We start from the raw sequence: 27,825 nt of genomic DNA on the forward strand, positions 1-27,825 counted from the left end.
GTGTGTCATCAGAATTTTGACAAGTGGCTGAAACTTACTGTCTATCTTGATGAACCAAAACAGGAAAAAGTTTTAGGAGTTCATCATTATTGAATGGTTGCTATCTTCTTCTAATTTTGGGAAATATTTGTGTTTTGTAACCTATGATATACATAGGATTGACTTTCATTAGGTTAACGTTAACAAATCAGAATAAAAAAGAGTATATTCTTTAATTTGATCAAGATCTAAGCTTATTTTCTTATTCAGTCAAAGGAATGTGTTAATAAGGTAATTTTTTTTTACCCTCTGAAATACATTTTAAAAAGTAGATGTCCATATGTCCACATCATATTTCCATTATTTTCCAAATGCTAGGATTTAAACTAGGATATACTCTTAATTTTAAACTTCTTTAATGCCCATGATGTTAGAGATCTCTTTCCAAATCATCCTTATAATATCTTAGGCCATTTATCAAATTCTTAGCATATTGCTTTAGGTTGAACACATATTAGTACAAATGTAACTGTGGTTTTGTGGCACAAGGTAGAAATACCCCTGAGTCTATGATTGGTCATTCTTATTCATGAGTATATCATAATAGGCTGATACGCTACTTTTCCCAGGAAACAAATTTCCTTTTCGACATGGTCCTTCTGATTAACTAATATCTTAGCACAAATAATCATACTAATAGTAGAAATTTGAGGTCTTAGACATTTTATTAATGACATAACCTAAGAGTAAAATATTATTGGGGAAAAAGTAGGCTAATGAGTTTATTCATTAATCAATCAACAAGTATTTATAACTATTATGTTTGCTTGATACTCTGTGTGATGCTGCACTGGAGGGGGACAGTAGAGAAGATCTCAACTATGCTTCTGTTCCTGAAGGCAATTTCAGATTAGCATTGTATGTTATATCAGGGTGATTGAATGAGTAAAATTATTCAACTGAGCTCTAACTATTTAATATTCTCAAAGTGTCCTTGGACACCACTCTTCTTCTTTCTTCTCTCTTCTTCTCCTTCTTCTCCTTCTTCTTCTCCTTCTTCTCCTTCTTCTCCTTCTTCTCCTTCTTCTTCTTCTTCTTCTTCTTCTTCTTCTTCTTCTTCTTCTTCTTCTTCTTCTTCCTCCTCCTCCTCCTCCTCCTCCTCCTCCTCCTCTTCCTCCTCCTCTTCCTCCTCTTCCTCCTCTTCTTCTATACTAGTTTCCCTACTTGTAAACTGCTTTTCATTCTTTTAACCTGGTATTGGATAGTAATGCTATTTAATGATGTTCTAGTTTCTGCGTTCAGAGTGAGAAGCAGCAGCCTTCACTTCCTGCCTCCTGAGCCACCCCATTAAGAACACTGCTAGAAAGAATCCTGCTAGAATGTGAGAGACCACAGTGAAGAGCAGTGAGGCTCCAGACTGGTTAAGTGGAGAAGTGGCAAGGTGAGCAGATCTGCTAGGCAGACCTCAAATGAGGCCAAAAGAAGAACCATCTAACTATGGCCCAGCCAACTTAGAGAATCAAGAGAAATGGTCAAATCTTTGTTTCAAACAAGTAACTTTGCATGAGGCTTCTTATGCAGACATATGCAGCAATAGATAACTAAAACAATAAACTGGCACATTGACATAAAAGAAAAGTAAGGAACAATTAGATTGTTTTCAAGTTCAGCTAATGTCCTAAAGATACTGGATTTCTGAAATCATGATGACAGCACATTAGTGCCATTTGCGGTACACTCTCAGAGCAAATAAAGCTGCTATGATTTGCCAGTTCATTGACACAGGTGTCTCATCACAAAGAGAGGGAATAATAGTCTCTTTCTCACGATTCAGCTGAGATAATTGGTATATTGTTGTCAGTTAGGGTCAGCTCGTTACTGTAAAGATAAAGATTAAATGGAAGAATTTAGAACACCCACTTAGAGGCAAGAATCACTGGCTTATAAAGCCAGAACACAAGACCACATTTCTTAAGTTGTTTTACAAAATTCTATGAATCTCAGGTGTAGGCCTCGCTTATTAATAGGATAGATTTAGAAAAAGATAATGGTTTTTAAAACAGCCTTTCACAAATTTTGCTCCCGCCCCCAAAACAGTGAGAATCACAGTGATTTTCAGTGCCATTACAAAAGCATGGCAAATAGGGAAATAAATCCATATCTAAAATAAATGACGATTCGATAAGGAAAAATTATTGTCCATCCAAGCAGGAAGGTTTCCAATGCAATCAACTATTAGCTGGGTAGCTATCTGACTCCCTTAGGAAAGGTTGCATCAAAGATTCAATATTAGCCTCTCTATTACAGATAAGATAGGAACTCATAACTTTTCATTTCAAGATTCAGACCCTTGACTTGCTCCTTCTCTCAAATTGATTAACAATTGCTCTGCCACAAAGTGTGTATGTTGTGGCACATTTAATTCAGGAATTCTGCTGAGTGCTCTCAATCACACGGAAGCTTCAGTATTTTCTCTAAATTTTGAATAGCTTTTGTATTATATTATATATTATATTTATGTTTATTTCAAGAGCTTCAGTATTTTCTCTAAATTTTGAATAGTTTTTGTATTATATATTATATTATATTATATTATATTATATTATATTTATGTTTATTTCAAGAGCAGTTTTTATAATGGCAGTAATAGGATTTTAAAACAAAACTCTTCTCTTTCTGAAGATTGCAAGTTGGGGTCTAAAATCCATTATTAGCATTTAGCTCTATGAATGTGGATTTTGTCTTCCAGTATAGTTACAATAAAATGTAAAATAAATTTGAAACTAAGCTTAGCTAAAGATTGCAATCTTCATCTCTGACCCACAATGCAATGCTTATCATAGATGATTTTTGTTTTAACACAAGGTATATATTACAACTCTGAATTTATTAAATAGACATATAGAGTACCATACATGTTAGGATACAATTATCTATGTAAATTATATGTTTCAGATCCTTTGAGTGAAGGCATTTATGACAAAGTTAAGAATGTTTGTATGAGGAGATAAAGCATTTAAGACATCACTGTCCTCAAAGACATTCCAGAATGTAAAGACCTTTCCTTCCCTTCAACAAAGATTAACTTACATTGATAAGCAAAATAAAGATAAGGAAATGAATTAAATAGACCAAAATAAAGATAAGCAAAATAAACATAAGATAAAGTAAGTTAAGGCATCTCTCTCTCTCTCTCTCTCTCTCTCTCTAGTTCTCCAGAGCAGAATATGGACAAGATTACCAGCAGCTCTATATAAGATCGAAGTCATATAATTTGTGGTCCCTCTTCTGTGCTGCCTCTACTGCATGCATAGATAACATCCAGCCCTCATGAAATGCTCTGTTGGTGTTTGTGTTCAGAGAATGGCATGAAATTCAGCTTCTGATACAGCAATATCCTTTTCATATAGATTATAAATGAGTGGTTCCATGTTAAGTATTATTTTAAAGTTTAGATTTCCAGGAAACATGGAAAGATAATGAGGAGTAATTCCTATATTGATTTTTTTTCTAATTTTATTTTCCCATTGCCATTTTAGCTATATACATTTTGCATTTTGGAGTGGGTGTGTCTTTTCTAGAATTACAATATAGATTCCTAAGTTGTACAGTCCATTTATTATTCCTATTATACTACTTCGTATAAAATGTAGAAACTTTGCAATTGGATAAAGTTAATATTACTCTTATGTTTATACTGTGGTTGACAAATATGTTTTTAATGTTTTATTTATTTCTGAGTGAGAGAGACAGACAGGCAGCATGAGCAGGGGAGGGTCAGGGAGAGAGGGAGATACAGAATCTGAAACAAGCTCCAGGCTCTGAGCTAGCTGCCAGCACAAAGCTGATGTGGGGCTCGAACTCACTAACTGTGGGATCGTGACCTAAGCCGAAGTTGGACGTTTAACCAACTGAGCCACCCAGGGGCCCCAGTTGACAAATATTTTTGTCTGTCTGCATGTTTACATGTATACACATGTATACATGTAATTGTGTTTGTATTAATATCTACAATACAATGCTACAAGTTTTGCTGTTGAGAGTTAATGTAGCACCAGGAACACAAGAGGAGTATTTTATTTTGAAGCATAGCCTTTAGTATGGATGCAGAGAGTAGCCATATCTGTGCATAACATTCCTTTCTGAGGTTACAAACTTCTATCTAGTATCATATCCACTGAGGCTACAGGACATTTATTTTTAGCGTTTCTTGGAGTGAAAGCCTTCTGGTGAAAAATTCTTAGTTATTAATCTTAAAAATGTCTTCATTTTTGAAAAATATTTTCATACGTTGTTAAATTCTGGATTGATAGTGATTTTCTTTTAAAGATGCCGTTTTGTTCTGTTTTGGCTTCCTTGGTCTGATGAGAAGTCAGCCATTAATCAAATTGTTTCCCCACTTTACTACGTAATGTTTCATTTTTGTCTTACCACTTTTAAGATTTGTTTAGTTTTCTTTGACTTTTAGTGCTTACATGAGTGTAGCTTTCTTGTGGGTTTTTTCTTTGAACATCTCATAGCTGTCAATTTTTGTCATTCATCAAATTTAGAAAACTGTTTGGCTACTAACTTATCCCAATAGTTTTTTCTTCTTACTATCTTTTTCTTCTTCTTTGACTCCGCATGTCCAGATGCTATATAATTAAATATTATCTACCAGTTTCTGAGGCTATGTTCACTTTCATTTCATTTTCTCTATGTTTATTGTCGGTATTCTTTTTTTAAAATGTTTATTTATTTTTGAGAGAGACACAAAGAGAGAGCATGAGAGAGGAGGGGCAGAGAGAGGGAAGGAGCCTGAAGCAGGTTCCAGGCCCTGAGCTGTCAGAACAGAGCCAGACGCGGGGCTCAGACTCACTAATCACGAGATCATGACCTGAGCTGAAGTCAGATGCTTAACTGATTGAGCCACCCAAGTGCCCCTTATTATCTGTATTTCTATTGGTCCACCCAGTTATTATTTTTATCTCATGTATAATAAGTTTTGGCTTTACAATTACTCATTTGATTGTCAAAAAAATAATTTCTATTTAACTGCTGAACTCGTCCATATTTTTCCATTGGGGACATATTCATTTTACTTTAAGTAGTTTTAGCAGCTGCTTTAAAATTGTTGCCTAATAATTCTGACATCTAGATTATCTCAAGGTCAATCTTAATTGTTATTCTTTTCACTTGAGAATGTATTACATTTTCTTCATGCTTTGTATTAGGACAATTTTGGATTGTATTCTAGACTCATGAAGGTTAAATTGTGAAGGTTCTGGATTCTGTTTATTGTTGTCAAATAAATTTGGTTTGTTTTAGTAAGCAATGATTTGGGTTGGAATTCAACTGTAAACACTATCTCTGGAGTAACATTTTTGGTCTCAGTTCAGATATTTTGTTTTTGTTTGAGCTACTTTGAGTCTTTCCTATACATGAATATTTTAGAGATTAATCAGGATTGTGAGTAGTTATAATTTGATATCTTTTCTTTGGCTCTTTCCCTAATAGGACTTTACATTTATTTATTGGCCAGAATTTCCCTGGCCTCAGTGTTCTGTATCTCCTGGCTAGAAAGTCTGTGTATCTTTCCACTGAGTACCCTGTCAGTTAATTTACTGGGCCGTCAAAATGGAAACTCAGTTTAAAATTCCCTTGCTTTAAGTTTATATACACTCTGAGATTCTTTCTACTTCTTTCATTCTAGTGCTTTCCAGGAACTGCTTTTTATTATATTTCCATATGTTAGAGCTGTCCACCACTCCCCACCCAACACACACACACATACACACACACAGAGAGAAAAGTCAGTCAGGTAGGAACCCATTTAATTATTACAGAAGAAATCCCTATTTCTTTGGCCGTTGTATCAATCTTGTATCCTTTTCTAGTTTACCCAAATGCCCTTTGAATATAGTCACCAAATTAGACCTGGCAGCCATTGAAGGATCTAGTTATTTACAAAGTAGAGCAAACTATTTTATGTATTTATTGATATATTAACTTTTTTATGTGATTGTGAGTGTATACATAGCTTGTGCATAAATATATATTGATTATTTTTTATATTCAGTATAATTAACATACAGTGTTATGTTAGTTTCAGGTCTACAATATAATGATTCAACAATGCTGTACATTACTTGGTGCTCATCAAGATGAATGTACCCTTAATCCCCTTTACTTATGTCACTATATCCCCAGGCACCTTCCTTCTGGCAATCATATTTAAGACTCTACTTTTCTGTCTTTTGTTTTCATTGTTCATTTGTTTTGTTTCTTAAATTCCACATAGGAATGCAATCATATTTGTCTCTCAATATTGATTATTCAAAGCATAGTTTTCCTTACTTAACTTCCTCACTGGCAGTCAGTTAAACTAAGTTTACATTCTCTTAATACACATTCCCTCAAAGTATTATATCTTTTATAGAACTTTCCGAGATAACATCTTCTTAATGCTAATTTTCCAGACTGGTAGGAATGAAGAGAGCTATTGATAAATTACATGTGTTTTGTATTAGTCTGAATAAGGACAAACAGTACAAGTTCTTCATGAAAATGAATGTAATATTTTCACTTCCAATTGATTATTCCAAATTGTTCTATTTGACCATAGAACAGAAATATCTCAAAAATATCTAATATTTATGACTACGGTGGTACAAATTTACTTTCTATCTGTAGAAATTTTATGTTATCCAAATTAATTCTAATTGTGCTATTTAAATTTATTTAATCAGTTTCATAGCTTGCTTATTTTATACTGACAAATATTACAACTTGTGATTATCCAAACTCTGGTGAAAACAAATTAAACGTCAGTAAGAACATCAATAATAATAAGACATAATTCTCAAGCCCACCAACGTATATTCTTTTTCTGTAATTACAACAGAGATTGCAAAAGATAGGAAGAATATGTAAGAACTCTAGAATTAACTAATTTAATGATTTATTTTTAAGATGCTGTTGATTTATTCCAGCTACCAAAGTCATAATTATGAATGACATGTGAATAACTTTCTAATCATGTTTACTCAATGTTATTAAATGAAAATCAAAAGTAAAGCAGTATTTTGTCATTTAAATGTAAATTAATCTTAACCTATATTATCTTTCTTAGCTATGATCTGTTTTAGAGCATATATAAGCAATACAGAAGGTACATAAATACACCCCATGTCACTGCTGTATCGAAATTTTCCTGGTGCCAATAAAATTATAAAATGAGGAGAGGTCATTGTAGGATTTCTTTTGACAAGTTTTAACAAGCAAAAAGACTTCCCACATCAATCGTAATAGAACAATTAGCAAGGATGCTTTAATCCTTCATGACCTTGCCAGTGAATGACAATGTACTGCCAAACATCAAGTCTCCTTACTGAACAAAATTTGCTCAGTAATGTCTCTTGTGGCTATGATGATAAATCTAAAAGCCCAGTCTCATCTATTTCTGTGGCATGAATTACCAGATGTATAAGCCAAATAGATTATCTTTCAAATTTAAAGGCAAATAATGATGTAATTATCAGTTCACTGGAGAAGAGAGTAGAATTTGACATTGATGAAGAGTAATATGTCCATTATGAAAACAGGTTTGATTTTTTTTTACTTCCTATCTATCTGCATTAACTAGCTATACATGCATCATCAGTGCTTTATCAAATATGATCAGATAGCAAGACATAAAATGATGGATAATTATGAATTCTTATATCTTAATAGATTATATTACTGATGTAGTTAAACACAAATACACCATCCTTACTTCAGTTTCATTTTATAACTATTTTGTTTGTATTTTCATAAAATGATATTTTTATCATTTAAAGTATGCCAATGTTAAAGTTATTCATAAAAATTAGCACTATAAATAAAAAATATAAATTTGTTCAGGGAATTCGCCACTGAATACTGATATAATATTTTAAAATTCCTGTGAAATACCACTTGGAAATCCCTATGGTGCAAACCAGTAAAAAATAAATCATGCTAAATCTATTGAAGTCCTAAAAATCAAATATAATTCAAGAAAATGAAAAACTTTGCAATTATAAAATATGGACCAAATACTTTTATCTTCAGTACAACTCTGTAAAAGGCATGTTATCTCTATTTTTAGGCAGAATAACAGAAACACAGCAACATTAAGCAATATGTTGCAGGCAATATAAATAATAATTAGTATAACTTAAGAATTGAGCTAAGTTTATCCAAGCTCTACAACTGAAAATAGTGGTTAATTTTAACACATCTTTAAAAAATATTTTGAACGACAAGGATTTGAAAAGATCCTAAGTTATGAACCAAAAGAGGAGAGTTTCTTATTATATTTCTGTCTCCTTGCCTATCTTTATTTTTATTTTATTTATTTATTTATTTATTTATTTATTTATTTATTTGCTTTTTTTCTTGAAGATGTACTAAAGAGTAGCAAAGGTGGGGACACCAGTAACTTTCTTGATAAATTTTCATATTTATATCCATTTCCTAAATGTTATTTTTACTATTTGTTTTTAAAAATATTTTATTTTTGAGTAAATCCACAAACTAGAGATAAAGACTCACAAATTCTACCAACGGAACCAGCCAGGTGCCCCAATATTTCATTTTTAAATATTATTTTATTGTGGTAAGAACACTTAACATGAGATCTACTTTTTTTTTTTTTTAATTTCTAGGAGAGAGAGAGAGAGAGAGACAGCGTGAGCAGGGGAGGGTCAGAGAGAGAGGGAGACACCGACTCCGAAATAGGCTCCAGGCTCTGAGCCGGCAGTCAGCACAGAGCCCAACACGGGGCTCGAACCCACGAACGGCTAGATCATGACCCAAGCGAAAGTCGGACGCTTAAACGACTAAGCCACCCAGGCTCCCCAAGATCTACTTTCTTAAGAAAGGTTTAAGGATGCAATGCAGCATTGTTAACTAGAGGCACAATGTTCAATGGATCTATTAAACTTCTTTATGTTACCTAACTGAAACTTAATGCCTGTTGATTAGCGATGCCCCACTTGTCTCTCCACCCAACCTATTAATAATCCCCCATCCATCAAGTGATATTATGTGATGCTTGTCATTCAGTGACTAGATTATTTAATTTAGCATAATGTCCTCAAAATTTATTTCATGTTGTTGCATATTGCAAAATCTCTTTTTTTTTTTTTTTAGGTCTTAGCAATATATTGTATGTATGTACCACGTTTTCTTTACTTCTTTATTTGATGATGGATAGGTTGCTTCCACATCTTGGCTATTGTGAACAGAGCTAAAATGAATATGGCAGTGCTAATATTTCTACAAGATCCTGATTTCAACTCAAAATAAATACTCAGAAGTGCGATTGTTAGATCACCTGATAGTTTTCCTTTTAATTTTTGGAGGAATCTCCATACTGTTTTACATAGTGGCTACAACATTTTGCATTCCCAAAAACAGTGTACAAATGTTCCCATTTTTCTGCGTTCTGGCCAACGCTAGTCTTTTGGGGATTTGGGGGGAAACAGCCGTCTGACAGGTATAAAGAAATATCTCATTGTAGTTTTGATTTATATTTCCCTAGTGATTACTGACATTGACCATCTTTCATATATCTATTAACCATTTTCTATGTCTTCTTTGTAGAAATATCTATTCAAGTCTTTCTGTCCATTTCTAAAATTGGGTTATTAGCTTGTTGTTATTGCTATTGAGTTACAGCAGTTCCTTACATATTTTGGAAAATAACCCCTTATCAGAAATATGGCTTGCAAATATTTTCTCCCATTCCTCTTCATTCTGTTGATTTTTTCCCTTTATTGTGCAGAAGCATTATAGTTGGATGTAGTCTTACTTGCTCATTTTTGTATTTTTCCCTATGATGTTGCCATAAAATCATAGGCAATATCAATGTCATTTTATGCTTTTATGCTGTTTTCTTCTAGAAGTTTTACAGAGTTGGGTCTTACACTTAAGTTTTTAATCTGCTTGAGTTGAATTTTGTGTGTGATGTAAGATGAAGATACAGTTTCATTCTTTTGTTTGTTTGGCTAGATTATCCAGCACCATGAAGTGATGAGAAGTGATGAGAGTGGATACATTTGCCTTGTCTGATCTTAGAGGAAATTCTCTCAGTTTTCATCACTGAGTATGATGTTAGCTGTAGCTTTTAATATATGGCTTTTATAATGTTCAGATACGTTCCTTCCCTTTGTTAATTTGTTAAAGTTGCTTTTTTAAAAATTTTGTCATGAAAGATCTTCGTGTCAAAGGCTTTTTATGCATGTATTGACACTATTGTGTGATATTTATTCTGTATTCTGTTAATGTGAGTTATAATATTGATTAGTTTTCATAATTTGAACCATCCTTATATCCCAGGGATAAATCTCACCTGGCTAGGGTATTTAATATCTTTAATATTGTGCTGATGTGATGTGCTAGGATTTTTGCATCTTATTGTCTTATTAAATATCAGGGATATTGGCCTGCAGTGTTCTTTTCTTGTGATGTCTTTACGTGGCTTTGGTATCAGGGTAACACTGGATTCTTAAAACAAATGTGGGTGTTTTTTCCACTTCAATTATATAGAATAGTTTGAGAATGACTGGTTTTAATTCTTCTTTATTATTTGGTAGAACTCACTGGTGAAGTTATTTGTTCTTAGACTTTTACTTTTTAGGAGGTTTTTGATTATTCATTCAATGTACATACTAATAATAGATCTGTTCAAACTTTTGTTTTCTTAAAGATTCAATCTTACATTACATGTTTCTAGGACTTAACTATGTCTTGTAGGTTATCCAATTTGTTGGCATACATTATTTATCATAGTCTCTTTTGATACTTTATTCCTTTGACCTTCTTTAATTTCTAATTAAAAAAATTGTTTTGTATTTATTTATTTTTGAGAGACAGAGTGAGACAGAGCACAGTGAGGGGGGAGAGAGAGAGAGAGAGAGAGAGAGAGAGAGAGAGAGAGAGAGAGAGAGGGAGACACAGAATCTGCAGTGGCTCCAGGCTTTCAGCTGTCGGCACAGAGCCAGAAGCAGGGCTCAAACCCAAAAACCATGAGATTATAACCTGAGCTGAAGTCAGATGCCTAACTGACTGAGCCACCCAGGGGCCCGTCATTTCTAATTTTTTATTTCAATATCTCTTCTTTTTTCTTAGTCAGGCTAAAGGCTTGCCAATTTTGTTAATCTAAACAAACAAGCAAGCAACACTTAGTTTCATTGGGCTTCTCTATTGTTGTTTTAGTCTCTATTTCATTTATTTCTGCTCTTATCTTTATTATTTCCTTCGTTCTGTTAATTATAGGCTTAGTTTGTTCTGTTTTTCAGTTCCTTAGTGTGCAATTTTAAGTTGTTTATTTGAGAACTTGTTTTATTTTGCAATGCAGGTATTCATCACTATAAAATTCTCTCTTAAATCTTTTTTTTTTTTGCATCTTACAACTTTCAGTATGTTGTATTTTCATTTTTGTTTCTGCCAAGATACTCTTACAATTTTCCTTTTTAAAAAGTTTATTTATTTATTTTGAGAGAGAGAGAGAGAGAGAGAGAGGGAGGGAGAGAGAAAGAGAGGGAACACAAGTAGGGAAGGAGCAGAGAGAGAGGGAGACAGAGAATACCAATCAGGTTCCACACTCAGCATGGAGCCTCACATGGGGCTCGATCCCACAACCACAGGATCATGACCTGAACATCATCTACCATTTTCAATAAAAAATTATGAGGCAACAAAAATAAAATTTCCTAATACCCTACACGTGCCTTTCTCTATGTACTAATAATCTTTTCATGTATGGTCTCTGTGTCTATGTATTTTTATAGTAATGTAATTACATTATACTTATTGCCATATAACTTGCTTCTCTGAAGCAAATCATATTTGCTTTTCTCTTTTTGTTCCTGTTTGCTAAATTCATCTTCTATATTTTCCTGTCTTTCTTTCCTTCTTTCTTTTTTTATGGCACGCTTTCATTGTACCTAATTCTTTACCTATGAGACATTATGCTTAACTCCGGGGTTATTCCTTGTTGGCTTTCTAAATTTCCTTTCCATTTATTTGTCATTTGTATTTGAAGTTTAAAGAGAAAGAATGGGAAGAAAATTTACAAACCTAGCATTATCCTCTATTTTAAATATATATTATTATTTTTAGTTGTATATATTAACATTTATATTATTTATGATCAATGATAATTGCTGAAATTGTTGGATTATTTTTTTCTCAACATCTTGATGCTTTCCAATGGGGGTAGTGGATATGATCATTATCAGATTTTTGTTCAATGAAGGCAAAGCATACCGAGATTAGGATTTTCTTTTGGTGTCCTAGAGTTTAGAGATTGATTTTAAAATAAGGAGAATTCTACCATCTTCCACCTAATTCTTTTAGGATTTCTCCCTCATGACTTTGATACTGGAAAAGGCTATTGATCTTCATCTTGGAGCACTATTTCCTTACATTGAGTCTAATCAACCCAAATTTTTCAATCCATTAGTTTCTAAATTATGTCTACAGCTCATTTTGAAACAAATTGGATGAAGTTAATATTTAAAAAGACAAAGAAATAGAATTTTGAGCAAAATATAGTTTTCTCTTTGCATTTTAGTGTCATCTCTTATAGTGGTTCTCAAATAACTCATTTTTCATCCCTCTTTCGTATTTCTAGAATTTTACAAATGGAATATAGGCCTGTCAATGCCTCATTTCCCCCCCAAAATTTATCTCCTATTACAAATAGAACACAATATTTTCATATTAGGAGGTTACTATACTTGGAAAAGGCCAGTCTCAAAAAATGATTTTTGTATTTTCTTTTACCATAAAACATTTATGTTTTCTAGGACAAAAAAGATTTTCAAGAATAATAATATAACTCTTCTAATTCTAATTCTTAAATATGTTCAGATTTTTTAAAAGTATACTTCCTCATAAAATGTTCAGTTCTCTAGTCTTGCATTCCATTATATCATGCTAGGAAATAAGCATGCTCATTAATATATTTTCAAAATACCAGAAAATCAATAATTATCTTATTGTCTTCCCATGTTTACCATGCATTGCATCTTCATATTTAAAAAATGATAAATCTGCATTTATTCGTAAGTATCTTATTGAATGAGATGGACCCCTTAGGGAGCAAATAAAGAATCATCCATTGTTTTTTCCTGCCACCTCTGTTGTTTGCAAACACAGGTTTTCATATCTCTTTCTCACCCATGAATGACATCTTGAGTAAATCCATAGCTTTGCTTTCACTTTTAAATATGAGATCTGTCTGTTTTATTAAAGTGGTTAGTTTAACCTACATACAACATTTTTCTTTTTCTTTTTTTTTTTTTTAATGTTTTATTTATTTCTAGGAGAGAGAGAGAGACAGCGTGAGCAGGGGAGGGTCAGAGAGAGAGGGAGTCACAGACTGAAACAGGCTCCAGGCTCTGAGCTGGCAGTCAGCACAGAGCCCGACACGGGGCTCGAACCCACGAACCGCGAGATCATGACCTAAGCGAAAGTCGGACGCTTAACCGACTAAACCACCCAGGCGCCCCACAACATTTTTCATCACCTGCCTAGTTTACATCATTCCCTCTTTGGCTTGAACCAGACTAGGAGACCTGCAGTGAAAAAAAGAAAAAGATGCTGTACACCCAATGTCCTTGTTCTTCCCACTTCTAGCTCTTTCTCTTCTGCCTTTGTTTCCTCCAGACTGACATATGGAAGGAAATGTGAGAAGCAATCAAAGAGTCCTAATTAATGGTGTTATGGTAGTCTGACCTTGGTGCTGTCTAACTTTCTGTTTTGCGCAGTTGCTTCAGGCACCAAAGGGCTTATGAGACTGTATATCCTTGCAACATGTGATACACTCTCTGGATGATATATTATCACTTTCCCCTTGGCTTATGCTTGTGTAGAAACCTCACCATGACAGGTAACCCTCTTGAGTGAGGTGCTTTCAATCCCATTCTATTAAAATTAATGTTTGCAGCGTCTTCATAACATATGGGAAATCTCATCACCTTTGCCCTGCTATATTCTGGAAGTTTAATTTGCTCCTGTTGCATCTTTTATCCTTGACTCAGAAATCATGATTAGTTCTAGCCAGTCTCTTATCTGGCTTCCCAAACATCAGGATATACAGGTCAAAATGCAACAAGAAGCATCTCACATTGCTCTATGCCTTGTACATTAATGACATTGGAATGTTAAAAACCACCTCTTACTACTTTTATTAAAATGAATAAAGGAGCAAAATACTGCACTCTACTAAACAGACGATGCTAGCAATTTTTTTTTCCCCAATTCTCTTGCTTCTTTGATATATAGGATAGAGGTAACTCTTGACCTTTTGTCACAGGACTGGTATTGGACATATCTTGGGTACTAAAGATATAGGATTCTACAAGATTTATTTAACACAATGAATAGATGTCACAGTGTTCTTACAACTTGGAAGTAGGAAATTGAAACAACTCTTTTTCATAAAAGCCAAAGACACATAAAAATAATATTCTGTTAAAAGATCAACAGCAAGTAATACATACCATGCCAATCAAATGATATATAAAACTGGAAATGCAATTAATATTTTAAAATTTCATTTGCAGGTAGAATGGTTATTACAGCATTATAATTGTCTTCATTTATATCAATCAATATACAGAGAACATTTTTCTAAACTTTTCAGATTTTTAGATATTTTTATATCTAAAAATATATTTTCAGTTTAGAGTAAGACTGATTATTACCAGCTACCACAGCCATCCTGACGGTGTCACACAATATATGTTGCGTATATATATATGTATATATATATTGATTTTTCAGTGTGCCGTAATCACATATTTTGGCATGGCACAGATATAACTTCCTTTGTTATGTTGAGATTGAACTTTACATAATAAAAATTAGGAGGGAGATATGTTAAAAACAAATGAGGGAGCTCTTTATTTTGATGATATGATCTAAATTTTTCATTTCATGTCTCATATAACCTACAATAGAGGTCCATCATGGATTCTTAGAATGCAAAGATTTACAAAATTTATATTCCACATTTGGCAATTTGATCTTAAATGAAAGTACTCCAAAATGAATACACGCTAAAATACAGTGTGTCGATCCATTAATATTTTGCAGTTTACTAGATAGCAATAGAAACCGAATTAAAAATGAAATTAAGCATAAGACCATTATTCCTTTCTGTTTTTTAAAAATCTTTTTGGCATGCAATAATTAAAATGTGGACAGTGTGCTCTACCCTTCGCAACTCTTGCTTCTTCACATTGACATTTGAAGGGATCCCGAGGCTGGACATCACTATCTGTGATTTATTTGATAAAAATATTTTTCTCGTGTATTAAAGCTATTTTACAATTGTCCAAGTTACAGTCATAAACTGAATTTGTTTTTCATAAATTTTCAGCTTAAGTTTACATCATTTAAATTATAAATGCAACTATGAAAAAGCCAACCAAAAAGTATTTTTAAGGCAGTGAAACTACACTGTATGATGCCATAATCGTAGATATGTATCATTAATATTTGACCAAAGTCATAGAATATAAAACACTAAGTGAACCTTTATATAAACTATGGACTTTGGATGATAATGATGTGACAATGTCAGTTTTTCAGTTCTAACAAATACACCCCTCTATGACGGATATTGACAAAAGAGGAGGCTTTGCATGTATGAAGGTAGGCCATGTATGGAAAATCTCGGACCTTCTGCTCAATGTTGCTGTGAAACTCTAAGTACTCTGAAAACATAAAGTCTAATAAAAATTAAAAACAAAATTCAAAAATTTATTTCATATTCACAATACATATGCAATCATAAAGCCTTTGTTAGTATAAGAGCAGTGTTTGTCATATTTAGTAATGACTTAGTTAACAAACTACTCCATATAATGAAACCACCATTACAGCATAAGACCTTAGATACCTCTCAAAGAAAGAGAATATGGTGAATCATGTGCCAGCTCTTCAGTGCTATTTCTCTAGAAGCACATATAAGCCCACTCCATTCATAGTAATCTGGCTAAAATGAGTTACATGGTTAAATCTAATTTAAAAGGCTGAAAAGTAGTAAGTCCATCATGACCATAAAAGGAAGAGAATATCTTCTTTCTATATGCCAAATACATTCAACCAATCATCAAGAAACACACCCAATTTTTCCATCAAACAACTAGGCTCAAGTTCAAAGTTGAGGGTTCTCATTGATGAGATTGATAAATATATTAAAAATATATTAAAATAAGTTGGGTCAAGGAGACTTTGCCTTATCATATAAAAAAACTTAAAGTTTTTGTATACAAAATAGTATGGTATTGAAATTGGAGCACAGAAACTTAAATTGTAAAGAAATACAATTTATTCTTGGTATAGCACCTTATAGTATAATACAATGTACACTTAGTAATAGCAAAATTAGTTATCCATATATAAAAGAAAAAAAAGTGTAAGCTCTAACAGCGGTTTGTAAAAAAATTCAGATGGAATAAATGCTTAAATGTTTATTAAAAAGAGTAAATGTTTCGGTTAATTTGGGAAACATATGAGAACATGCTGAGGAAATTATGAAGTACAAAAGTTATAAAGGAATGGCAATATTGAGAATACAAAAATTAAGATTTGATACAAAATACACTAAAAACAAGAGAAAAGCAATGTACTATAAAATAAATGTAAATCAAATGATAATGTAATAGGTAGTTTCTAATACATACAAAACACATTTAAAAAAAAATTTTTTTTAATGTTTTATTTATTTCTAGGAGAGAGAGAGAGAGACAGCGTGAGCAGGGGAGGGTCAGAGAGAGAGGGAGTCACAGACTGAAACAGGCTCCAGGCTCTGAGCTGGCAGTCAGCACAGAGCCCGACGCGGGGCTCGAACCCACGAACCGCGAGATCATGACCTAAGCGNACATTTAAAAAAAATTTTTTTTAATGTTTTATTTATTTCTAGGAGAGAGAGAGAGAGACAGCGTGAGCAGGGGAGGGTCAGAGAGAGAGGGAGTCACAGACTGAAACAGGCTCCAGGCTCTGAGCTGGCTGTCAGCACAGAGCCCGAGGCGGGGCTCGAACCCACGAACCGCGAGATCATGACCTAAGCGAAAGTCGGACGCTTAACCGACTAAGCCACCCAGGCGCCCCATAAACACTCTTGAATTTTATTACAAACAATGACTATTTAATTGAAACATGGGCACAGTTTTAATAGATGATACACAGAAGTAGAAATTTAAATGTCCAGAGGGTATAAAAACTTAATTTTGTTAGCATTCAGGAAAATGCAAATAAAGTTAACAGGCTCTAACTATTGAGCTATAACTACTTAACTCTCAAATTAGCATAATTCAATGGGTGAAAATTTTAAATGCTAGCATTAATGTATTCAAAGTCTACTCTCAGTGATTGCCAAAAAATGTGAATTTCAACACATGTGTTGGAATGTGTTTTTTTAATATTTGTAGAGTAATAACTAATGTGTACACATCCATTTTGTGATGGAAAAATAAACCTCAAATTTATCTAAATGCTAATCAATAGTTGAAAGACTGAAACAATTACAGAACATCTTTACCATGGGATACTAAGCCACTGTACAAAGGATTGAATTATTTAATTTTTACTGCAAGTAGTTGTGCTTTTATGATATATTCATGAGGTCAAAAGCAAGGTGTAAGCAAATCTGTGTTGTCTGTTACCACTGAGGTATATGAATATATTATATTAATTGCTTTTATAACTCAGTAGTATAAGCAAGGAAAATACAGTAGTGAGGAAGAAATAAGAGTGTTGTAGAGGTTAGTGAAAACAAAGATTGCAAAGTAGAAAAATATACTTGATATGGTGTTAATTAAAAATATAGAATGTAGAATTGTGTCATTAATATAAGAAAATACTGACTGTAACTAAATATAACATACTTATGATTTCATTTTAAGGAACAACAAAAAATGTGTACAAAGAAATTTACATGGGTAAATAACAACATTGATTTAATTATAGAGTACAATTATGGGCAAATTTTACCATCTTATTCTTAATAAATAGGAATAATAGGATAATAAAAGAAGTGCATATGTCTCATATCCTATTTTTCATACTTACATCTTTCCAATATAACCTCATTTTTCTAAAAATCTTAACATACAAAAACATGCGTGTTCACATACTTTTTTTTTTTTTTTGTAGCTTAAAATTTTTATTTAGATTCTGGTTAGTTAACCTACAGTGTTAATACTAGTTTCCGGTGTAGACTTTAGTGATTCATCACTTACATACAGCATCCAGCGTTCATGACAAGTGCCCTCTGGTTACCTATTTCCTCACACACCTTTTCTCCTGCAACCCTCAAGTTTGTTTTGTATAGTTAAGAATGTATTTTATGGTTTGCCTCTATTTCCCCAGTGTTAATCTGTTTTCTGCCTTAAATTCCACATATGAAGGAAATCTTATGCTATTTGTTTTTCTCTGAATGACTTATTTCACTTAGCATAATATAACACACTCTAGCTCCATCCATGAGGTGTGGTTGCAAATGCAAGATATCATTTTTTTTGATGGCCAAGTAACATTCCATTGTGTGTGTGTGTGTGTGTGTGTGTGTGTGTACCACCTCTTCTTTATCCATTCATCAGCAAATGGACATTAGGGCTTATTCCATAATTTGGCTATTGTTGATAATGCTGCTATAAACATTGGGGTGCATGTGTCCCTTCGAATCAGTAATTTTGTATCCTCTGGGTAAATACCAAGTAGTGCAATTGCTACATCATATGGCATTTATATTTTTAACTCTGAGGAAACCTCCATACTATTTTCCAGAGTGGCTGTACCAGTTTGTATTTCCACCAACAATGTAAGAAAGTTCCCCTTTCTTTGTAATTCATCAACATCTGTTGTCTTGTGTTGTCAATTTTAGCCATTCTGACACGTGTAGGTGATATCTCATTTCAGTTTTGATTTGTATTTCCCTAATTATGAGTAATTTTGAGCATCTTTTTGTGTGTCTATTAGCCATTTGGTATGTCTTTTTTTGGGAAAATGTCTATTCATATCTTCTACCTATCTTTTAACTGGATTATTTGATTTTGGCTATTGAATTGTATATGTTCTTTATATATTTTGGATACTAACCCTTTATCAGATATGTCATTTGCAAATATCTTCTCCCCTTCCAAAAGTTGCCTTTTAATTTTGTTGATTGTTTTCTTCACTGTGCAGAAGCTTTTCATCATGATGAAGTCTCAATAGTTCACTTCTGCTTTTGTTTCCTTTGTCTCCAGAGATGTATCTAGCAAGAAGTTGCTATGACCGAAGTCCAAGAGTTTACTGCCTGTGTTCTCCTCTAGGATTTTGATGGTTTCCTGCCTCACATTTGGGTCTTTCAGCCTTTTTGAATTTATTTTGTGTATTGTGTAAGAAAGTGGTTCAGTTTCATTCTTTTGCATGTTGCTGCTTTTCCCAACACTATTTGTTGAAGAGACTGTCCATTTTTCTATTGTCTTTTCTTTTCTGCTTTGTCAGTCTTTTCTTTTATGTTTTTTTCAAAGATTAGATGACCAAATAGTTGTGAGTCCATTTCTGGTCTTTCAATTCTGTTCCATTGATCTATGTGTCTGTTTTTGTGACAGTACAATACTGTCTTGATGACTACCCCTTTGTAATAGAACTTGAAGTCCAGAATAGTGATGCTTCCAGCTTTGGTTTTTCCAAATTGCTTTGGCTATTTTTTTAGTGTTCCATACAATTTCTAGTATTGTTTGTTCTAGTTCTGTGAAAAATGCTGGTGGTTTTTTGATAGGGATTACATTAAATATATAGATTGATTTGGGTAGTATAGACATTTTAACAATAACTGTTCTTTCCAATCCATGAGCCTGTGATGTTTTTCCATTATTTGTGTCATCTTAAATTTCTTCCATTAGTGTTTTATAGTTTTCAGAGTACAGATCTTTTACCTCTTTGGCTAGCTTTATACCAAGGTATCTTATGGTTTTTGGTGCAATTGTAAATGGAAATGTAAATCCTTGATCATCTGGGTGCTCTTTATTTCTTTTTATGTCTGATTTCTGAGGCTAGGATTTCCAGTACTATATTAAATAACAGTGGTCAGATAGGATATCCCTGTCTTGTTCCTGATGAAAGAGAAAAAGCTTTCAGTTTTTCCTCATTGAGGATGATATTAGCAGCGGGTTTTTCATATATGGCCTTGATTATGTTCAGGTATGTTCCCTGTATCCTTACTTTGTTGAGGGTTTTTATCAAAAATGGTTATATACTCTGTCATATCCTTTTTCTGCATCTATTGAGAGGATCAAGTTGTTCTTATCTTTTTTTAAATTAATGTGTATACCATGTTAATATATTTGTGAATACTGAAACACTTGTATCCCAGGAAAAATCCCACTTGATTGTGGTGAATGAGTCTTTTAATATACTGTTGGAGTTACTTTACTAATGTTTTGTTGAGAATTTTTGAATCCTTGTTCATCAGGGATTTTGGCCTGCGATTCTCTTTTTTAGTGGCATCTTTGTCTGCTTTTGGACTCAAGGTAAAGGTGACCTCATAATATGAGTTTAGAAGTTTTCTTTCCATTTCTATTTTTTTGGGATAGTTTGAGAAGAATAAGTATTAATTATTCCTTAAATGTTTGGCAGAATTTCCCTGTGAAGCCATCTGGCACTTGACTTTGGTTTGTTGAGAAATTTTTTTATTACTGATTCAATTTCTTTGCTGGTTATCAGTCTGTTCAAGTTTTCTTTCTTTCTGTTTCAGTTTTAGTAGTGTACGGGTTTCTAGGAATCTATTTCTTCCAAATTGTCCAATTTGTTGGGATATAATTTTTCATAATATTTTCTTATAATTGTTTGTATTTCTGTGCTGTTGGTCATAAGGTTCCCTTCTCATTCATGATTTTGTTTATATGGATCCTTTCTCTTTTCTTTTTGATAAGGTTGGCTGGGGGTTATTAATTTTATCAATTTTTTCAAAGAAGTAGCTCCTAGTTTCATTGATCTTTTCTACTGTTTTTGTTTCTTTGCTCGTTTCTATATAATTAACTTTTGCTCTAATCTTTGTCTTTTTGCTTCATTTGGGGAAGTGTTCACCTTGTGTGACCCCACAAGGAATGCAGTCTTCTCTTTCTCGCCTTTCCTGAGACCAGGGTACACTCCCCTCAGTAGCACCTGCAATCCATTTCTCCTCGATTCCATGTCTTTACACTTCCTACCTTACTGGATGTAGACTCTTCTTTCCTTCTAGTTGTGTAGTTTGTTCTGTCAGTCCTCAGACCAGTTTTTTGGGATATTCAGAATGATTTGCTCTTATCTAGGTGTGCACAAGGGATGAGAAAAGCCTAGAGTCCTCCTACTATTCTGCCATCTTAGCTCACCTCTCCATACACATATTTGTACCCACCCAGCAACCAGTACCAAACGAGCATCTTTGCTGGCTGCACTCCCATACTCTTCCAGAGGTACTACCGTATAATTCTTTAGGCAAATTTAAAATCTCTTCACCTCTCCCTGCCTCTTCATGTAGCATACCATTACTTCTGATTTATTTATCTTTTTATAGTAAATTTAGTATCTTTAAAATGCCGAAAATACTTTGTACTAAGAGTCATCTATTGTATATCCCCATAATATATTTCACATTTAAGAATGTTCATCATTCAAAGAGTTAAGATATATTTCCTTTTGCAATCTTTATATTTGTGTTTATAGTTTTTACTAAGCAGAAACTACTAGATCACAAAAGATATCAGAAAAAAGTATATATGAAAATAATTCTTCTGTCAGCAGATGAATATATTTTATCACCTTATATCTTTAGATTTATTTAATAGAGAGACATTCTAAGAGTAAAGAAAGAAATATTTGATGTGTACTTTGAGAATATTATAGTTCAAATTCTTTGGGTTGTAGAAGTAATAGTACCCTCTCTTAATATGACTAATGTATCACTCTTTGCTTTCGTTTTCTTGTAGCAGAAAATTTATTCTTAGTCAAAAAAAGCAGGTAATTGCTGTTTGAATAACCCCTCCTTCTGAGAATCAGCTTCCAGTTTCAACTTATTTTCCTTTCTCTAGAAATATATTTATAGCATAAGTGAATAATTTTTCAACAAGTGAAGAATTTAAAGGATAAATGTTATTCTGCTTGTGAAGTTTGTCTATGTGCTTCTCATAAATCGATAAGAGAATGTGTGGTAAAACTGTGGGTGTAACAGGAGGTGTTCAGACTGTCATAAAGCTGGAAGATATGATGGAAGATCCTTCTATTCTTAGCAAAAAGCAGACAGGGAGTGCACAAGAGAACAGTTAAGTTTCAATGAGAGAAAGGACAAAGAACCAAAGAATAGTAGCATGCAGGAAGATTTGTCATTCTTTATATATCAGATGATTTTTCATAGAAATCAATAGATTATTTTTATTAGTTTAGCGGAGAAACTTCTTGCACATTCATGGAAGTCATAATTTTAATGTCCTTGAAACTCTTACCTTGTATCAATGTAATAGATGAGAGTAACTTTTTAAAATAGTATTTTGTTATTGTTCCTCATAAGATATGGTTCTTTATTTTCCAGATATACGTAGCCAGTAATATTTTAATAAATAATAAAATAACTTTTATTTAGACATTTGTATGCAAAGTTGAAAGTACATTTTTATTTTCATAGGAAAAAAAACTCCTTATTTCTTTGAAATGATTTTAATGACTAGATTTAGTTTTATCTATATATATTTAACAATCTTTGCGGTTCTTTAATGCATTCAGTAATGTATAGACCTTTGAAGGCTATGATTTTATGTTACATATATTGTATAGTGAGGTAACCATTATTTTCTAGATAACTGGTGTCAGAGTTTCCTTTATAGGAGAAACCATTTTCTTAGAGAAGTGCCTTGATGAATACTCTTGGAATGGGTGACTCCCTGCAAAGATAATGTCAGACAATGACAAAGTACAAGTTAAGGGGAGAAAAGAAGGGCGGTATGGGGAAGAACCAACTAAATGAAAAAATGCTGGCATTGTACATAGAGTAAAAAAACTAGTCAATCTCCTAATTTAAGGAATGGGGCAAAAGACACTTTAAAGGTAATGAGCCCTGGTATTTTACTTGAAATAGTTTATACTATTCCAATTTAAAACACTTCTTAGTCTTTCCTAGGAAGTTAAAAAAGTCTACTACATTCATAGATTGTGTACATATTACTTATGGATAGATTGACTGGTAGAAATAAAAGAAATGATTGAATGTAATACATGGGCTGTTACAGTACTCAACAATATTGCTATTTAAAGTGTAGCCCATTGAGCAGCAGTATTATAAAAAAAAACTTGTTAGAAATGAATATTATTAAGTGCCACCCCAATAACAAATCAAGATTTATCTCTTATTAAAATTCCCATTTGAATTTTATGCATATTCAATTTTGAGAAGCCCTGAACAGAACCTACAAATTTCACACATGTAGGCAGAAAGCAATGAAGCTTCTGCCTGCAGTGGTAAGTGCCTCAGTATTCAGGTGCATCTGAAGTAGATCTTTGGACTTTTGTGGCTCATAAATGCTTGTATGAGAATGCAAATAGTTAAGAATTATTGGCAACTCAAAAGACAGTGGTGGCACAGTACTACATTGAAGACTGACTTAAAGTCATAATTCCTGAAAATTTAAGATTCGAGTGAAGATTCCCCCACTCCCAATTTTTCTGTGAACCTGTAGTACGTTAGAGCTTGAAAAGAGAAATATCTGCATAGCCTGACCCAGATAGCAAGGATGGAGAGGGAAAGTAATTTTGGAAAACAAAACTTTATGAAAAAATTCACAGATTCAGTCTAGGTTGCTTATACCATGAGGTGGAAAGAATGGTACAAAGTAAACCCAGGAAGGAAGACTGAGGTCAATTGGAAGGAACATTAAAAACTATTCTGCAGACAAAGAGACCAGCTAAGTTTTTAAAATTTTGGATAATGATATTACCATTTTAAGAGTATTTCCAATAAAATATTTAATAATTTTTTCAGGATTTTATCTGTTATGATCTCATAACTTAAAAAGTATTAAGTCAAAGAAAATTAAGAAGGAAGAGGCAAAAGCTCTCAAATACAGTCCTAGTATTGGCTCAGAACATTAAATATACTAGAAAACCTCTTCTTTTGTACCTTTACTATTGTATTTCATCATTAACACCAACATTAAAGAGGCTTATAAATAGACTCTAACCTAATATTGTGCAGTATATTTGGAGAAATTTGCTCTATATTGCTATGGCCTACAAGTTATTGAAACAAGTTTTAGTTGAAATGATAATAATATAAGGAAGCTAAGAATAATTTACATTTAAAAAAAATTGTACCAAAAGCTTTTCATTTGTAAACAATTTGAGAACATTCAAAAATGTTAGGTATGATTAATATTAATAAGCTTGATTTTCATATCATGAAGTAAAGCTTTGATCTTGTCATGAATATTTTTTAGAAATGAAAATTGCTACAGGGTCAAGATGAAATAATGTGGAATACTCCTTCTGATAAAAATTGCTCTTATTTGTATTTAATCCAATGGAGACACTATAATCCATTGTTACTCTGAAGTCAGACAACCTAAATGAGGTCAAAATTCTCATTTACTAGTGTATAGTATCATGACCAGGTACAAGTTATTACTCTTTGGGCCATAGATTCTCGATCTGAAAGGATAGCATTTTTATAAATATCTAATCAAAACACTGTATAATATGCCCAACACAATCAAGCAAAACTAATATATAAGAGCTTGTTAGCTTTTTTATTAAAAAATATGTGCATTTTACCACCCCCACACACAAAGATATTTAGAGAGTCTTAAATTTACTCACCATTAGTATATCATTTTTTTTTGTTCATAAATTTTCATGAGTTAATTGTAGTCTATCTGGCATCATCACACCAAACTCAAGGTAAAACCACATGTTCTCATCAAGTTTTTATCTCCATGGGATGTTGATGAGGTTTGGAAAAGTTTTCATCAAATGGTACTTGAAAAGAGCCCTTCAAATTTTTGTAAATTTTTAAGGTATTGAAAGAATGAGGCATGGATTGGTGAGAATGTGAATAGAAATATATGAGAGAATGACTTTAATGTTTCAAGAGCTTTTGTTTTTGTTCTATAGGAGTGTGCAAACAGGGACAATGCTAGAGGGAATAAGAAGTCATGGAGAACTTTTGTGAATGTGACAGCAGGCTTTCATGCTTATGGGAATGATCACATAGAGGATGAAATTAATGATGCAGGAGATGGAGCAGCCAAGTAATGGATCAGTGTCCTTAAAGCTCTGTTCTCTTCTCTGCATCTTTCCAATAGACCCCTGAACAACACATAATGAAAATTTGATCATGTCATTTCCCTTGCTTAAATCTGTGTTAATGACTCCCCACTAATTTCAGGATGCATTTTGGACTTCTGGCACTGATCTGAGTAGTAGATATACAGAGTTGAACAAATAGTGTTAGCCCTTGCCCTACTGGAATTAATAATCTAGTTGGAAGAAAAGACAAAAACCAACAAGCCAAATAAAATAAAGAAGTGCTGAAAGACAGAAAAGGCTAAGCATTATTTGTAAGCTATTGAAAGCAATGCAGAAGGAAGGAGAGTGGGCAGAAGAGTAACTGACAGAAGGACCAGAGTCCATAAAGAGAGAGGGGAAGAGTACAGAGTACATGTGAAATGAATATTTTTGGTAACAGGAACAGAATTCTGTTGCAGAAGGAGGGACGGAGAAGAAACTCATTTGCTACTGTTAACCCCAACTTTCATGATCTACATGGATTGAACTTTTTACTTTATTCCTTTCTCTCTTTTTTAAAAAGTTCATTGATTTAGTTTGAGAGAAAGGGAGAGTGAGAAAGAGAGCAAGGGAGGGGCAGGAAGAGAGAAAATCCCAAGCAGAGTTTACACTGTCAGCGCAGAACCCTATGTGGGGCTCAAACCCACGAACCTGTGAGATCATGATGTGAGCTGAAACCAAGAGTTGAATGTGTAACCAAAGAGCCCCCCAGGCTCCTCGTCTTCCTTTCTCTTTTATGTGTTGGACTCTACCACCCCCTTGTCATTTTCTCTGTTGCCAAAGCCCTACTAAGGGGCTTGTAGATTAAGGACCCATGCTAGTCTTTTATGATCCAAATAAATCACTTCTCTGTGTATAACAATTAAAGGCCCAAGCCAACAACAACACCTGTCACATTTCAGCCCATAATACTTGTTGCTATTAAGTGTGATTTAAAAACCAATATCCAAATCTCACAAGAGTTGTGATTTCCCCACAAGGTGTTTTTGTTTTGTTTAGTTGTTTCCTCCCATGTTAATCGCTAGACATATTAAATTCACTTCGGCTGTAAATTTAATTCACTACTCTGCATAAATCAGCCAACAAAATGAGAATTGGATTGGAATGATTAGATTAGCACATTATCCTCCCTTTGGAGTGCAGTGGGTGGCAAAGTCAAAGAGGTCAAATCACCACAGGGAAAATTTTAAAAGAAAGGGAGAGAAGCCTGTTTCATTGCACCAATAATTCTTCATCAACATGATAATTCTTTATACTTCTGTGTTAATGTTTCTAAAACACAAGTAAGACGTTGCCATTCCCTTTCTTAAAGATCATTAAGTGAATTCTCTAATTTTCAGTCTTTTATAATATATATCTGTTTAGATATGGATATGTCATTAATATCCAAGTTGATATGCTCTTAATAAAATGCATAAGATGCTTCAAATCTACCAAAGAGTCAACAGTAATTCCTCTTATTCACAGTCATATGTCATATATAATTCTATTCCTTTCTCTATCAAGACTTTCTGGCTTTAGATATCCTGTTTCCTTTGCTTAGATATCCTTGTGTGTTGTTGTTTTGTTGTTGTTGTTGTTGTTGTTGTTGTTGTTTTCATTTTCACAAACTCCATTCAACTTTCACTGACAGGTAATAATACTTCATCTATGAGGTCTCAACTGACATGATCACTCCAATGAGGTTTGAACGTTTCCTTACTTCATTCTCTTGGACTTTTTTCACATTGTTGTGACATTGTTTCTCAAATATCTCACCTCCATCAGGACAGACATCTATTATTTTTATATTTCTAGTGCACAATGATATGATCAATAAGTAGAAGGTGTTCAATATATTTTTGTTTAAACAGTGAGAAGAAGCTGGAAGGAAGACACTTAAGTTTTTGTTAGCCAAGTAGATGAATGAAAATACTATTAAACAATATGATGAATATAAAGCTAAAATATACATTTTGCAAATGAAGATTGTGTTTATTCTAGATGTCTTGAGCTTGAGACTTGGTGATGATAAATAAAGTTTATTTGACAATGAAATGTATGAATCTACATGTTAGTACCATTCTCCAAATGCAGGATAAATAATTGGAGGGAATCAACATGTAAGTGGTCAACAACTATATTAATATATACTTTTGTTAGTGGAAGGTACCTGTGTAAAACAAAAATATAGTGAGTTGAAAATACTGCCGAACATCATTCTTATTAGATATTCGGAAGGTGATAAGACAGAAAACACTTTTTTAAAGTTTATTTATTTATTTTTGGAATCTCTATACCCAAGGTGGGGTTGGAACACACAACCCCAAAATCAAGAGTCACATGCTCTTTGGCCTGAGACAGCCAGGCACCCTAAGACAGCGAAAACTTAAACATATGAGAGGAGGGACATCAGGAAAGGTTCACTCATGAAAATCCAATATGAGTTTCCATAAGAAAGAATCTAGCCATGAACATTGCATACAACGGAAAGAACATGTAAATAACCTTGACAGTGATTTTGGATTTGGATTTAGGAAGATGTCA

The sequence above is a fragment of the Hyaena hyaena genome, unplaced genomic scaffold (assembly GCF_003009895.1).
Source record: "Hyaena hyaena isolate Hyena2069 unplaced genomic scaffold, ASM300989v1 scaffold_1173, whole genome shotgun sequence".
Taxonomy (NCBI): Eukaryota; Metazoa; Chordata; class Mammalia; order Carnivora; family Hyaenidae; genus Hyaena; species Hyaena hyaena.